The following is a 14,535-nucleotide window of genomic DNA, read 5'->3' as shown; positions in this document are numbered from 1 at the left end:
ATTATTGCATAAATCCACGGAGCAACATCCCATTTCCCAGGTTGAATTCACCAAGGAAGTAAAACAACTTACAGTTCTTTAAATGACCCCTGGGAGCTGGCTCTGAAATCCAGTCATTCTCTATTGATCCTTATGTCTAGTGTTGTTTTTGGCAGCCTGTTTCAATTTTAGTTTTAGTCTAGTCTTAAGGGTCAAGCTATCATTTTAGTTTTTAGTCACATTCATACTCCTTTTAGTCGTGTCAAGTTTCAGTCACCTAAAAGTTTAAGCATTTTAGTTTTATTTTAGTCATAATTGTCCATGACCATTTTAGTCTCTCTTTAGTTTTAGTCGACGAAAACTGATGACATTTTAGTCTCGTTTTAGTTGAAAAAAACTGTAGACATTGATGTTTAGTTTTAGTCAAGGATTGTATTTAGCCAAACCCATTTTACAATTCAAACAAGGTTATGTTATATTATTGTTACCTTATAGACTCAAGAACACATTAATTCCAGATACAGAAGACGCTCTAATTTGAGTTTACAACATATTTATTTTTCCGCATTTCTCCCCGTCTTTCTTTTTCTTTTCGATGACACATTCGGTTTTCTTTTCCACGTCTATGTAGGAAAGTGTATCCAAAGATGGTCACTTCTTCTCCTCCCAGCCCCAGAGCAGATCCCTGCATGGCCGGCCATCGGCCCCTTTCTCTATTTAACTTTTTTTTTTTATTGATGTGAACCTAGAGCTCTGCGTTAATGGCATCAGCCTCTAACCTGCATCTTCTGGATCTGATTCTGTCACGGTTGGTGTTTGTTGAGGACCCAAACGCAGGAGAGCAGGAGGCAGGAGTTGCAAAAAGCAGGGTTTATTTTAGGGTTTAAGAAACCAAAAACCAAAGAAACATGGAGGTAGAAACAGTACGGACCGACAGGGAGAAGGGGAATGACAAGACCAGATATACACAGGGGATAACGAGACACAGGTGCAGACACAATCAGGGCAGATTGGAAACAGGAGGGACAGAACTGAAACTCAAAAACTGGGGGGGAAGTGTCGAAACCCTGACAGTACCCCGCCCTCAAGGGGCAGATTCCAGATGTCCCAACAGTCCCAACCCAGGCTGGGTGGAGGGGGCCCGGAGGAGGGCCCAGGCCAACACACGGCCAAGGTTCCGGGGGCCGTCCTCGGGACCGGGCAGACCGGCGAGAGATTTCCAGGGGTCGTCCTCGAGGCCGGGCAGACCGGTGAGACAGTTCCGGAGGCCTCCCACGGGGCCGGGCCAACTGGAGAGTCAGTTCAGGGGGTCGTCCGGGAGACCGGGCCGATCAGCAAGACAGTTCAGGGGGCCAACCCCGGAACCGGACTCGGGACCAGGCACACCGGCCAGAAGGCCGTTCTCGGGACTGGGCAGATGGAATCCGTGGCGCCGGCTGAGGTGCATCCAGGATCGCCTCAGGAACAGAGACTGTGGGGGAGCCTTGACTTGGCGGGGAGCCTTGACTTGGCGGGGAGCTTTGGATACGAGGAGCCGGCTGAGGGGGAACCCGGGTCCGTGGTGCTGGCTGGGACCATCACCGGAGCAGGGGCTGATGCGTCCGGGACCACCACCGACGACGCGCCCAAGACCACCGCCGGAACAGCGGCTAGCTGGGGCTGGCGTCGACGCCGTCGTCGGCGTCGCTCCAGAGCCTGAATGCTCCTGGGGCCACCCCGAGCCAGGCGTGTTCCCCGGAAGGGGGATTCCAGCTCATTCGGGGATTCCACCTCATCCGGGTGCCGCCAACCAGGAATAGTGAGTTCCGCCTCCCGGTATGAGGTGTCCCAGAAGGCGGAACTCTCTCCCGCTGGGTCCATTGTGGTGGGTCCATTCTGTCACGGTTGGTGTTTGTTTAGGACCCAAACACAGGAGAGCAGGAGGCAGGAGTTGCAAAAAGCAGGGTTTATTTTAAAGAAACCAAATACCAAAGCGCTGCTTAGCAGGATAAAAACACAAAACAGGGATTCAAAAAACTGGAGCAAAAACTTGGCAGGAAACATGAAGGTAGAAACAGTACGGACCGACAGGGAGAAGGTGAATGACAAGACCAGATAAACACAGGGGATAACGAGACCCAGGTGCGGACAATCAGGGCAGATTGGAAACAGGAGGGACAGAACTGAAACTCAAAAACTGGGGGGAAGTGTCAAACCCTGACAGATTCCCCGTGTGATGTCACCCAGCAGTAGCATCTAAACAAAGGAAACAACTTAAAAAAATTATAATAAGGATCTTTGAGACATTTTCATTTGGTCAATGAAAATGAAGACACATTTTAGCAGATATGGCTTCTAGGTCCAGCTCCTTCTTGTTTCCAAGTTGCCACCCATGCATTCCACAGAAGAGGCTTCCAAAGTGCTCCTCAGAAAAACTGGTGACGTCAGGTGGGGTTGTCCGTTTCTTCTTATACAGTCTGCCGCTAAATCTCAAGAGTCTATTAAATGTATCTAACCTACAGAGGAATTTTACAAATTAAATCATTTATATCTTTAGGCAAAAATATCCGTAATAATAATAATAATAAAAGCCATTCTGTAAAATCCATTATCTTCTGTAATTTAAACTTTATGGCGCATTAATTAAAAGTTGAAATCCACACGTTGTCGGGTCTGTTATCGGCTCCACCAGAACAGAAAAAAGAGAAGACTAACTGTATGGTGGGGAAAAAGGCATGTTCATCGGCGAGTCAGAAATAGGGAACCCAGCAAAAGAGGAAGACGCACACGAGGAAGCAGAAACACACACACACAAACACAGCAGTGAGCGTGAACCATGCGCACATGAGAGTCCAACACCGAGAGAGAAAGGCAGAGAGAGAGAGAGTGAGAGAGCGAGGGCGGCATGGGCAGGAAAGGGCAGTTTTATTAATTCATTCCCTGTGGATGGGATGTTTCTGTGCTGCACGTAGCTGAGTGTTTGCAGGGGAGACTCTGGGACCAGGAACAGTCCAGTGCGGCCGCATGCACGCCGGAGCGCACCGCAGGCTGATGCGCGGTCTGTGTGCGCCGCTGCTTCACAGCCCCGGACAGGGATGTTGGATGGACTGTAGAGGTTTGCAGCAAAGCTCACAGGTAAGGACGGACTTTCTTCCCTCTGTTTCTGTCTCATTCCGTTGCTTCCACCCCGAAGAGCCCGCTGTTTTTATTGCGTCTCCTCTCCGTCGTGTCTGATCCAGTCAGTCAATCTTACCCCTGTATTTAATGGCTTGTTGGGTTTTATTCGTGCCTCTTCAAGTTTTACTCTTAAATGGCAGAGATGCCCCTCTGTCTGTCTGACGGGGGATTCGTGTTGTGGTGATGTTGTCGTGGAGCAGCGTGGATGTGACGTGATTTGTGATCGGATGGACTAAAAACAACATTCCTCAGACTCAGATCATGAGGCCAGCACGACATGGGATGGATCCTTTTCTCTGATCAGCTGATCATGCTTTCCAGGGTCAGGTCACCCTTATCTGGAGGGGTTATGATAAACATCATTAAATATGATCTAATGCAGGGTGTAATTTGTCCTGCGCAGTTCAAGGGTATGATCAGTTTCAATATTCTCTGCAAGTGTTGCACATGACCGGTTCTGACTGTGCAAAATGGCCAGTTTATTTGTCATTTGTATTCTTGCATCTTATAGAAAGTTGTAATGTTGTTGCATTTAAACCTCCAACTAATCGCCGCTGGCTTTGAGGATGTTGCACATCTTCAAGTCACTCCCGTTGAATCCCAGCCTGCCTCTTTCAGCTGCCTCGGTCCCGTTAATCTGCAGACTGCACGCCTAATTAAGCCTCATCAAGCAGTTGCCAAATGTGTTTTTGTTCCTCGACAGCATCCGGTTTGGGTCGGTGATGTACATTTAGGGCTCGACAGCCTTGTCTGCGGTAAAGAGGGCAGAGAGGTTGAACAGATCAGGCGGGGAGAGGAGAGCGAGTGTGATGGAGACGATCATCCCCCTCAGTGAAATGCTGCTCACGTCCCGAGTCCCGGCCGCGGGTGAGAGGACGCTGGTCAGCCCGGGCCTGACTGGAACTCCTCTGCAGCAGGAGGACGTGCAGCCGCCCGTCTGTCTGCGTGATTACAGCCCTCGCACTCAAATGGATCTCTTTCATTTCCGTGGCGACCTTAATTGAGGATGAAACTGATTGTCGGAGAGGCGGTGCCCCAGAAACACCTGCTTTTGTGCCGTTTGCTGTAAATGCAGACCACGCAAATGCACATGGACACTGAAAAAAATTAATCTAAGCGCATGTAAATATAACATATTTAAATCTGTGATATTAACGATTAAAAATGAAGTTTGTTGCTTTACATGACCTACATCTAGTTTTGAACTTAATCTGCATTTGTTCAAAAAACAAGACATTGTGCATTTTTTTCCTTAACAAGCAGTATTTATGTAATCCCAGGCAATCTTTTCATTTACACACAACAAGCAATGATGTTGTTGTATTTATCTTTCCTTTAACAATTGAAATCTATTGGGCAGATTGACCGTTTAGATGAAACATGTTTTATTTGTTTAAGTGGAACACCACAGTAAAAAAGATATCTTGCTTGATCTACTTTTTCGCATGAAATTCTTATCTAGATCAAGAAAGACTAGTCTTTGTATAGTCCTTTTTTTCTTTTCCCCTTTTTTTCTTTTTTTCCCTTTTTTTCTCTTTTTTCTTCTTTTTTTCTTTTTCCCCTTTTTTTCTTTTCTTTTCTTTTTAAAGTCAACTTAATTTTGATAAATAAAGTAAACTTAACACAATTAAGTTGACTGTACTTGTAAAATGTATTATTTACACAAAATTAAGTAGTTTATACAAAGACTTTCTTGATCTACATAATAATCTCATGCAAAAAGTTGACTTCTTTTTTTTAAGTAGATCAAGCACAATATTTGTGTCAGTGCACAGAGGGGCCCCCAGGCTACAAGGACAGCTCGTATATACTGTAGAGAGCGTTTTGAGCGACATGAAGTGACCACTTCTTCTTTGTAGCCAAGTACTTCACCCTGAAGCAGTTAAATTCCATGGCTAACCCACTTGCTGTGAGAAGAAAAGGTTTTCTTGCAAATGTACAAATTTATGAAGCTGCAAATACTGCTGGGTTTCTTATTTCTGAGTTTATGAAGCAAAAATAGATATAAACAGACAAATGAATAAATAAATAAAGCGGGGACAGGCTCCAGCAGACCTGTGTAACCCTGATTAAGGGGGCTTAGAAAAGAAAGAAAGAAAGAAAGAAAGAAAGAAAGAAAGAAAGAAAGAAAGAAAGAAAGAAAGAAAGAAAGAAAGAAAGAAAGAAAGAAAGAAAGTTGTAATTTTGCCAGTTAATTTTAGCAAGTTTCAAAATGTGTAAGAATGAAGTCATACCCGGTAGTTTCTTTTTTTGTTTACAAATTTAGAAATTTATGAAGTCACCAAGTCTGGGTTTTCACTTGCAAATTTTCAAGTTTAGAAGGTCAGAAAATATTGCTTTTTTTCTTGCAAATTTGCAAGTTTACTGATATTTCTGTTTTTTTCTTTTTCTTCCAAAACAAAAACAAAAAAAATGTCTCATTGAGTCTATCCCCCAATAGGGGGGTCTCCCTAGCATAGCATAGCATAATCCAGCATAAACCCTCAAAATGCTACAAATGGCCCTGGCAATATAGATATTCAGATGATATTTTTATTTTATTTATTTATTTATTTATATGATTTAATTATTTCTAGATGGGGGATAAAATCACCATTATGGAACACAATTTATAAACACTATGAGCTATTCAGAAGTTTGTTTACAAGTGACCAATGATATGGCTTTTCTTTTTCCCCCAGTTAATCATGCTTTTCTTCAACGCCGTCCCATCGTGAACATAAATACAGTTTTGCACCTCAAATCTCTGACACCAGCCAAAGAAAGATTAGGCAATTTCAAGCTTGCAAAGAGAGGAAAGCATTCTGTTATTTAGGACAGGTGATGGCAGCAGGTGATCCCAATGATGCGGCTGGGTGTGTGAGGAGCAAAGCTGTGCTGAAGATCTCTACTAGTGTGAGCAAATCAGTCATTCAAGTGTTGTTGTTGTTGTTTTTGTTGCAAGGAATTGGTGATATTGTTCCAGACCAAAGGTGAAAAGAATTAGTGATAATATTTGTCAATCTCTTTGCAGGACTCAGCACTGAGTAAGCTGCATGCACTTATGACAAGATGATCGCATGATGGTGTCTTTTTAGACATAGCTTTCTTGTATAAAGGGACTGTTGTGTTGGGCAGGAAAAAAAATAAAAAAAATTCTAGCACTGGCATGGCAGCATCTGTGTCCAACTGGACTCTCAGCAGTCTGACCAGCACTTATCCTGCTGTACCCTCCTATGTGATTTTGTGCTTGTGTTGTTCTCTCAGATGTAAGTCGCTTTGGATAAAAGCGTCTGCTAAATGACAGTGGTAGGATTAGTCAGACTGTTATCAGAAAAGGCTATGACCGGTTTGAAGCAGCACCGGTGACCTTGACAACCATCCTTGTCATGTCTACGATTGCAGCATTAATGCAGAAAAATATGCAGATATTTCAGTGCAACATAAGCTCCCTTTAAGGAAGTTTACAGGAATAAAAGGACAACTTGAATGCGTCATTGCTCGGTGTCTTAAGTTTCACAACATACTGTATGTGTTTTGCAAAGGAAGGGCATCATTGCAGACCTCAGAACGGGGTAGCAGATAACCCGAGACACCAAAAAAGAGTCTGGTTCCTCTGGATTTGACTTTTATTTTCAACGGACACGGAAAAAAACTGTATTCTGGATGCCACGGGATAAATATATAAGCAATGACGTCGGCAGAGCCACAAGCAGACGAGTATCAACAAAAGACATCAAAATGGTGTGCCGTGCAGTAGTTTCACATCATATGATATTCATTTCTGAACAACAATTAGCACTTTTCCTGTTATTATTTTCCTCAATGTATGACTGAGGCCACTTAAACTGCACAATTTATTTATTTACTCAGAGTCAAGATCATCTGTTTTGATTTTAAGCAGGAAATTAAGTCAACAAAGGACTGAAAGTCCAATAAGTCAAATGTGACGGTTGCAGCATCAGATGCGACGGAATCAGATTAAAGACATGGTTCATTTGTAAGAGTATTTTTAAAGGGAATTATTGTAGACAATTGACTGGTTATTTTCGTCACAAAGGACATCTTTCTTACTGAAGGTCAGAAACTATAAAACTAATGTTGATACATATCTTGAGTCCCAGAGTGCTGGTGCAGATAGTCGGTATCAACTGCCACGATCAAAACAATCTCATTTAATCCTATTACAGTACTAATTCTGGATAACGTAATTTAAAATCATGCAACCCATGATCTTCAGTTTTTAGAAATAGCTACAGGTGGTGGAGCTTCGGCAGACTGCTGACAGTGAAAGTTTCAAGATGTACCTTCTGATACTGGTTATTTTGGCCAGCATGAATGAATATCTCTATGTCGTATACGCTGCCAGGATCACCTCTGTCCTCCGCTGCAGATGCTGCAAACTGTGACATCGCCCCCCCCCCCCAACCATCTACGTGGAGGTTTAGGGCCCTGAATGAGGAGATATTTCCCTTAGATTTACTGACAGTGGGTGTGGTTTGTTGTTTTTGGGCTCGGCTTGTACAGAGTTGTGATTGCGGACGGCCAGGACACTAGTCATTCTTTTCTCGGGTAACTTTTTATGTTTTTATCACGTGTTGAAAAGCACTAAGCAGAAAAATCGCATCCATGTGGGTGAATGCCCCTAAACCATCGTCCCTGGCAGAGCCGGGCTGAAACATGAGGACTGTCAAGGTCAAGACGAACGAGGTCAGATGAAACGGTGGTCTTGTGGCTTCACCACGCCGCCGCTCAGCTGCACTCTCTCTCACTGCGGCATCTGCAAACCTGCTCGTATCTTTCCGTCCGTTTGAGAGAGTGGATGCTGGTCCGTTTCTGTGGTTGGGCAGCAGGCTTTGGAGGCTGTTTGTGAGTTCAGCGCACAGTTTATTTAAGGCATACTGAGGCCTTTCTGTTGGCATGAATCACATCCTCTCCACAGCTCTGTCAGAATAGGAGGGGAAACAACGACTAAAGGTTTCTTCTTCTTTACTTTTCCATGCGGCTGTTGAAGCACAGTCTGACTAAAAGGGGTACACCCTCACCTGTCAATCTGACCATCAGTACGCAGCACTAATGGGAACGAGAAAGTGACTCCTTCAACCAGATTGGAAACTGGCGTCAACCCGTTGCTGAGGCTGCAACCGACTTCATCCCCCTGGAAAGTGACTTATTTTTGCCCGTCTGTGTTGGAACCAGCTGCTCCGTCTGTACGGCGTCTCTTTAGACCTTCACAGTGAAGAGGTTTAGGAATTACACTGCAAAAACAGCCCCTCTAGATATAGGCTTAATGTTCACAAATCTAGTTGTATGATCTAATTTTAAGACAAAACATCATCAGAAAAAGATTATCGAGTCCCTAGACAAAAGGAGAGACTCATTTTCAAGGCTTTTTTTTGTTTTTAAATATGTTTTTGCAGTGTATTTCTTGTTTTTTATGAATATCAAAGCATTATGTGACTTTTCAAAATGTAAATCAAACACTGGTCATGTGAAAATCATTCAGTTAGTTTGTTTAGAGAAATCCTCATCATATTTCAGTCACAAAACTTCAGCAAATCAGACACAATTGGACATTGCTTCTTCGTCTTTTTCTTTGCTTTCTTTATGCAACAATTGTCTTCGTAAATTGTCTTTGTAGATAACAGAATGAAGTCGGCTCACTCACTCACTCAGTGCCGTTTCAACACAATTTAGCCGTCAAAATCTAAACTCCACTTTTAGGAGCTACTGTTTTTAGCCAGAGCTTCGAGATCATCGGTTTAGTTTTCACTCCCATCCAGAACGCCAACGCGTCACCGTGCTCAGAGGACGAGCTCAGGTGCTGATCCGTGGGCGGGCGGCTGGTTAAAGATACAATTTACCACCCGGGTCAAATGAGTCGTCCCGTTATTTCTCACCAGGTTCTGCCTTCGAAAGAACGCCCCCTTTCGCAGGTTTTTCTCCTGAGGTCTCAGATATCAGAGAAATGCTGTTAAGTGGAAAAGTTCAGTTGAATGAGTAACATTTATGACATCGCCACCAGGTTTTGGTTGAATGCCCTGCAAAAAATAACGTCTAAAAAAGTAAAATAGCCCTGTTTCAAGAAAATTTAAAGACTTTCAGCACTATTCGATGGTTTTAAGAATTCTAGCCAAGAAACTTTGTCTTAGCTCGCTGGTAAAATGTGTTTTTGTTGCTTAAAATAGGACGTCTTTTACTAGATTCATGGAGTATTAGATTTATTTTTATAGTGGCTGTTTTTGGAGTGTATGCACCTTGACGTGAAAGTTCAACAAAACCACCACACCGAGACGGGACTTGCAGTTGCATTCCTCTCTGACTTTTCTGCTGTTTGTCTTCCAGCTGAACTCTGACACGAGCATCTTGGTCTGTTGTGTTTTCAGTCGTCAACAGTTTCCTTTCTCGTGTAAGAGTGTCTTGCGTTTTCTGTTCAGCCTGTAGATCAAACTCAAAGCAGGACTATTTCACTTCTCGCTGTTTCACAAACACAACACCGAACACCACGACACTGAAACCTGCCGTCAGTTGTTGTGTGCAGCTCGGCCTTCTTCGTTCCCCTCTGTGGTTTACACACAATCACCCAGTTGCCATGACACCGGGACTGTACATAAATACTTGTGGTATTTATTCGAGGGTGGGTTGGAAGACAGAAAGCCCTGTGTGAGCTTCGCCTGCAGCAGATCAATCCACTACGCTCCAGGGTCACACTCTCTGTCTGGTTAACTCCTGCAGCCTCTGCAGTGCAACACCTGCCGTCGTCAAACATCCGAAGCTCAGCCGACGTCTGACGACCTTCGTCACGCAGACGAGATTGCAAAAAAGTAATGAATGGGGAATTGTGATAGCGGGCGCTGAGAGGTGAGAGTATCCGGGACATGAAGAGTTTAGGATTTCTGAAGTGCGTGAGTGTGTCCCGCCTGGTCTTTACAAGGGATCAGCAGAAGTCCTTTTAAGGGTAGAGATGAAGGACCGTGGGCCTTAACCTTACTCATATCCCCATACTCTTTAACTTCAGTCAATGTTTTATCCTCTTAACCACTCCTGGACTTTATCTTTGGTCAGTTCCCTTTTGTCCCCAACTGTCAATTATGTAAAATGTTACACAGCAGTTGTGGGACTAAAATACCCCGGGCTCGGCTGTTCCGTGTCTGCTGCAGCCACCCTGTTTATTGTTGGCTCTGTGAACAGTTTCAAACTTGAGTCAGAATCGATTAGTTTCACCAAACTCTTCATCGTCAACACGAGAGAAAGAAAAGAAGATTAAATCAAATCAGACCAGTCGGCCTTGATAAGGACTTTTGTGGCTTTTGGAGAGGACACAACTTTAAGCCCCCGTTTGGTGAAGAGGGCTCAGCAGAGACTTTCCTTTCTGTAAAGGCCAAGCTCCCCTCCCAGCTTCTCATCGACGTCTGCAGGAGCACGATGGAGACCGTAATGTGCTACTGCAGCACGGTCTGGTTTTCCAGTTGCACCGCTGGAAACGGAAGGGACTTGGCCCGCACTGTAAAGACGGCGCAGTGGATTGTGGGTGCTCAGCTTCTAAGCCTGGACCCTGTCTATGCTCACCAGCAGCATCACCAGAGATCCTTACATTTGTACACGGTTTGTCCCCCTTCCATCAGCGAAAAGATTCTGGACATTTAAAACAAGAACCAGCAGATTGAAAAACAGCTTTCCCCAGAGCTTTCGCCGCCATCATCACCCCCCACACATTGTCCCACCACCCAGAAAGTCTCTTATCTTATTATGAGCAAAGGTATAAATACATGTTTGAAGCTGCTGTACTTTATCTTTTATATATTTTGACCAAAGTGAAGTTTGCAGAAATGTCTTGATGGCTTCAGGAAATCCCACCAAGGGGCACCTTATGTCCTTTATGTTTTGTTTAGAGTTATATATGAGGGCGATTGTGGCTCGCCTGGCCAGCCATCCTAATTATTTATAGTATAGTAGTAGTCCTTGTGGATTTGACTTTGATTTCCAGGAGACAGTACCAACAGCTGCAGAAGAAATCACCTCTGGAATCAAAGGAATCAAAGAAAGGAGGCACGTGATGTACAGGTAGAGCAAAAACCAAGTCATCCAAAATGGCATGTAGTAGAGTAGGAAGAGCCTGTTTTGGGGTTTTGGGCTAAAAACTTTCAAAGTGTTTCTGGGACGTCCATGTATGTTGTTGTGTGTTTTTATAGGTTCGGTAGGTTCTGGACTGCTAGAAATCGACGTGAACGGAACCAGAACCATTGATAACCCTGTTATCAGCGTGTGGCATCAGCTAAAATAATTTAGACAGTTTCCATTACATTTTTCGGATGTTTGACTTATTTTTTGTATTTTTATAACCGACTTCACATCGTTGTGGTGTAAACGCGGTTTTGAAGCCTTTCACATTGTCACGTACCAGTCATGAAAATAGAGTTTCCATCCAACTTTCAAGGGGCAAAATCTTTAAAGCAGCTCTTCATGGAAAGCATTCATCAGACTTTCAGCCAGTTTGGAGTGAATAAACGGACGTGTTAGTGGTTAACACGTAGCACTATAACGGTCCCACGTGGCTTTAATAAACAAAGTAAATGGAAACTCAATTTAAACTCAGAACTAAATTAAACTGAAGCTGTAAGGCCTTCATCATGTTGTATGTCCTAAAGAATGTGTCTCACATTTATTTCCAGAGTTTGTTTAAATGTTTCCGGCATTAAACAGAGCATTACTCCTTCTTTATCGTTTCATCATTTCCATCAGTATCAAGACTCTAACGACGTTTATTTTATGTTTCTAAATGTGCCTGAACTGATTCTGGCCCGGCTCGCCTGCACACGGTTTTAGTGAGAAGACCTTTGGGGTCGACGTTTCCCATGGATCACATGACATCTGGATCTCCTGGAAAGACTTCAAGTGTCCATGTTGTTCTTCTGCTCCATATCGTCTTTTAAAAAAAATGTTTTATTCATTCTTTTCTGAAAGATTCATTTATCTGGAAAAAAAAATAATGCATGCAGTCAGCCGGAGGATTCCCGCGCTGCGTACCCCGACTCTCTCATTGTTCTCAAAATTGTCCTCCTGGTGTTGATGCTGGTTGTTACTTGCTTTCTGAGGGGGGTGCAGACATATTGCAGCCCCCCAAACCACCACCACCCTTTTTTCCCCCTTTTCTTCGATGTTTACTTGTATAAATCTTATTTATTCATGGGCTTATATAACGTTATTAGCTGTGCTTGTGACTGCGGGTAGACGGAGCAGATTAAAATATGGCGCCATACATGTTCACGTTTATGCACGTTGAACAGGTGTACTGATAAAGTTTGGGGTTTTTACTTGTGAGGGTTTTATTACACTTTACTAAATAGAAGCAGCGACAGGAGCGTCACTACAAACAAGTTTTTTTAGTTTCTCTTGTCATGATCTGTCGTCAGGACGCAGCTGCAAGACAACCGTAACCTGTCGTTTTCTTCCTCCCCCGATAGCTTTCTTTTCTGCCTCTCCATCTTTACTCCCCGTCTGTCAGTAGATGTAACAACACGATTCAAAATGAAAAAAAAAGGGCTCCAGCGCGTGTTCCCCATCGCTTTGGCCCCCTGTAGCGTGATAGCCCGATGCATACCCACTTTTTATTTTTTTTTTATAACTTTTTATTTTTTTCCTTTTTCACAAATAACAGAACATTTCCCCCTACACAGACAATCAAAAAGTGCATATTAAGTCGACATTAATACAGACAGCAAGATTACTTATTAAGACAATTCCCCTTCTTTTACTACAATCCATTTCTATCAGTATCCAAATACAACACAACATCTCCCCATCTTTGGTCAAAAGTGTCCATTTTCATTTGTAGCCTTGCGGTCATCTGTTCCATGATGTAAACCTGCTTCAGTCTCTGCTTCCACTGTGTTACTGTCGGTGATTTACTGTCCTTCCAATTCACAGTAATCATTTTCTTGGCAATCAGTAACAAAATCCGCAGTATATATCGCTGTTCTGCGTTATACGTTTCCTTTGCTACAGCTCCCAACAAATACACAATAGGATCCAGAGGAACATTTACCTTGACAATATTTTTTATTTCTGCTTCGACATTTTTCCAAAACGCCTGAATTATTGGACAATCCCAAAAGATATGTGTGTAATCCCCAATTCCTCCACAATTCCTCCAACACATTTCAATCAAAGGTGTCTTGACAAACAAAGAAATATTCAGGGGAGTGTTAAAATATCTCATTTTTAATTTCCAATCAAACTCTTTCCATAATTGACTATTTAATCCCTTGTGACTGTCCATACATAATTCTTCCCACAGACTATCTTCGATTATAATATTTAGTTCCAATTCCCATTTTTCCTTAATATTCAGTGTGTTTTGTGTATCCGTTGAGATTCTTTTATATATCTGAGATACATGCTTTTTATTTGGGATACCCTTCTCTATTATAGAAATAAAATATTGTTCAATTTTATTTGGACTTTTACTAACTGTCTCTCTCTCCGTGTGGCTTGTCAGATAGTGTCTTATTTGGAAATATCTGTATAAATCATTTGATACAAGTCCAAATTGTTCCTGAAGTTGTTTAAATGATTTAATCACTGTACCATCAAATAATTGATTTAGCATACCCACTTTTTGCGCCACTGCACACAAGTTGCACATGTACTGCTGATACCTTCAGTGTATGTGGAGATTATGTGACGTCACGAGTAATAGTGCATGTCCAGTTAAGCTGCCAGAGATCAAACAAAAAACTGAAGATGTTTCTCAGCAGTGAACCTTTAATGGTCCTGTTGAATTGGGGCTCGCCATAACTTCATCTAGCAGTAATGGAGGACGACAACATGAATGCAATCTAGAGCTAATTTACACTAACTTAGAAGCACTGAATAAAATCAGTGGGCTGTGCAACATGGTGTAAATTTAGCAAATTTGTTTTCTATTTTAAAGTACTGTGACTGGTGGTTTGGGAGAGTCAGCTGCTTCTCTGTTACCAGAATGACGTTTTGTCTAATAATCTTTTCTTGGAATGCTATTTCCGACTGTTTTCACCCTGAGGAAACCACAATACAAGTGCAACCACACCGGACTTACTTTGGGTGAGCCAGCTAAAAAATGCAAATGCTGGGATCAAAGATAAGCCGAACTAAAAAGGTTATTAACAATCGGATCTTAGGTTTCTACCTAAAAAGGGCTACATACAATTAAACTGTATATGAATATAATATGGGAATTAATATATACCGAATGTACATATATACTTATTAAAAAAGCATTCAGAAACGAGCCGACATTTCCCTCCCCCCAGCCTAAATACCAGTAACAACAGGGAAACCGACGCCCATGGGAACAACCAAGTCTGAACTTTTTTTTAAATTGCTGTTTATTCAATAACATTAATAAATGACCTCCGTCTGGGCAGCCAAGGCATTTTTGTG

General features: G+C 42.8%; 1 protein-coding gene across 3 annotated transcripts in view; it reads left to right on the top strand.

Annotated features, from left to right (window-relative positions):
• Positions 1–2,675: 2,675 nt before the first annotated feature.
• The window catches only part of LOC133445751 (diacylglycerol kinase beta), a 123,317-nt gene continuing 111,457 nt past the window's right edge, over positions 2,676–14,535 (top strand). For all 3 annotated transcript variants that reach the window (XM_061723164.1, XM_061723165.1, XM_061723163.1), the window contains exon 1: positions 2,676–3,093. The gene's annotated coding sequence lies outside the window, so the exon portion shown is untranslated. The remainder of the gene's footprint in view (positions 3,094–14,535) is intronic.

This window comes from Cololabis saira, chromosome 6 (genome assembly GCF_033807715.1).
Source record: "Cololabis saira isolate AMF1-May2022 chromosome 6, fColSai1.1, whole genome shotgun sequence".
Taxonomy (NCBI): domain Eukaryota; kingdom Metazoa; phylum Chordata; class Actinopteri; order Beloniformes; family Belonidae; genus Cololabis; species Cololabis saira.
Note: the sequence above shows the minus strand (reverse complement) of the source record. Positions and strands in the feature narration are given on the sequence as shown.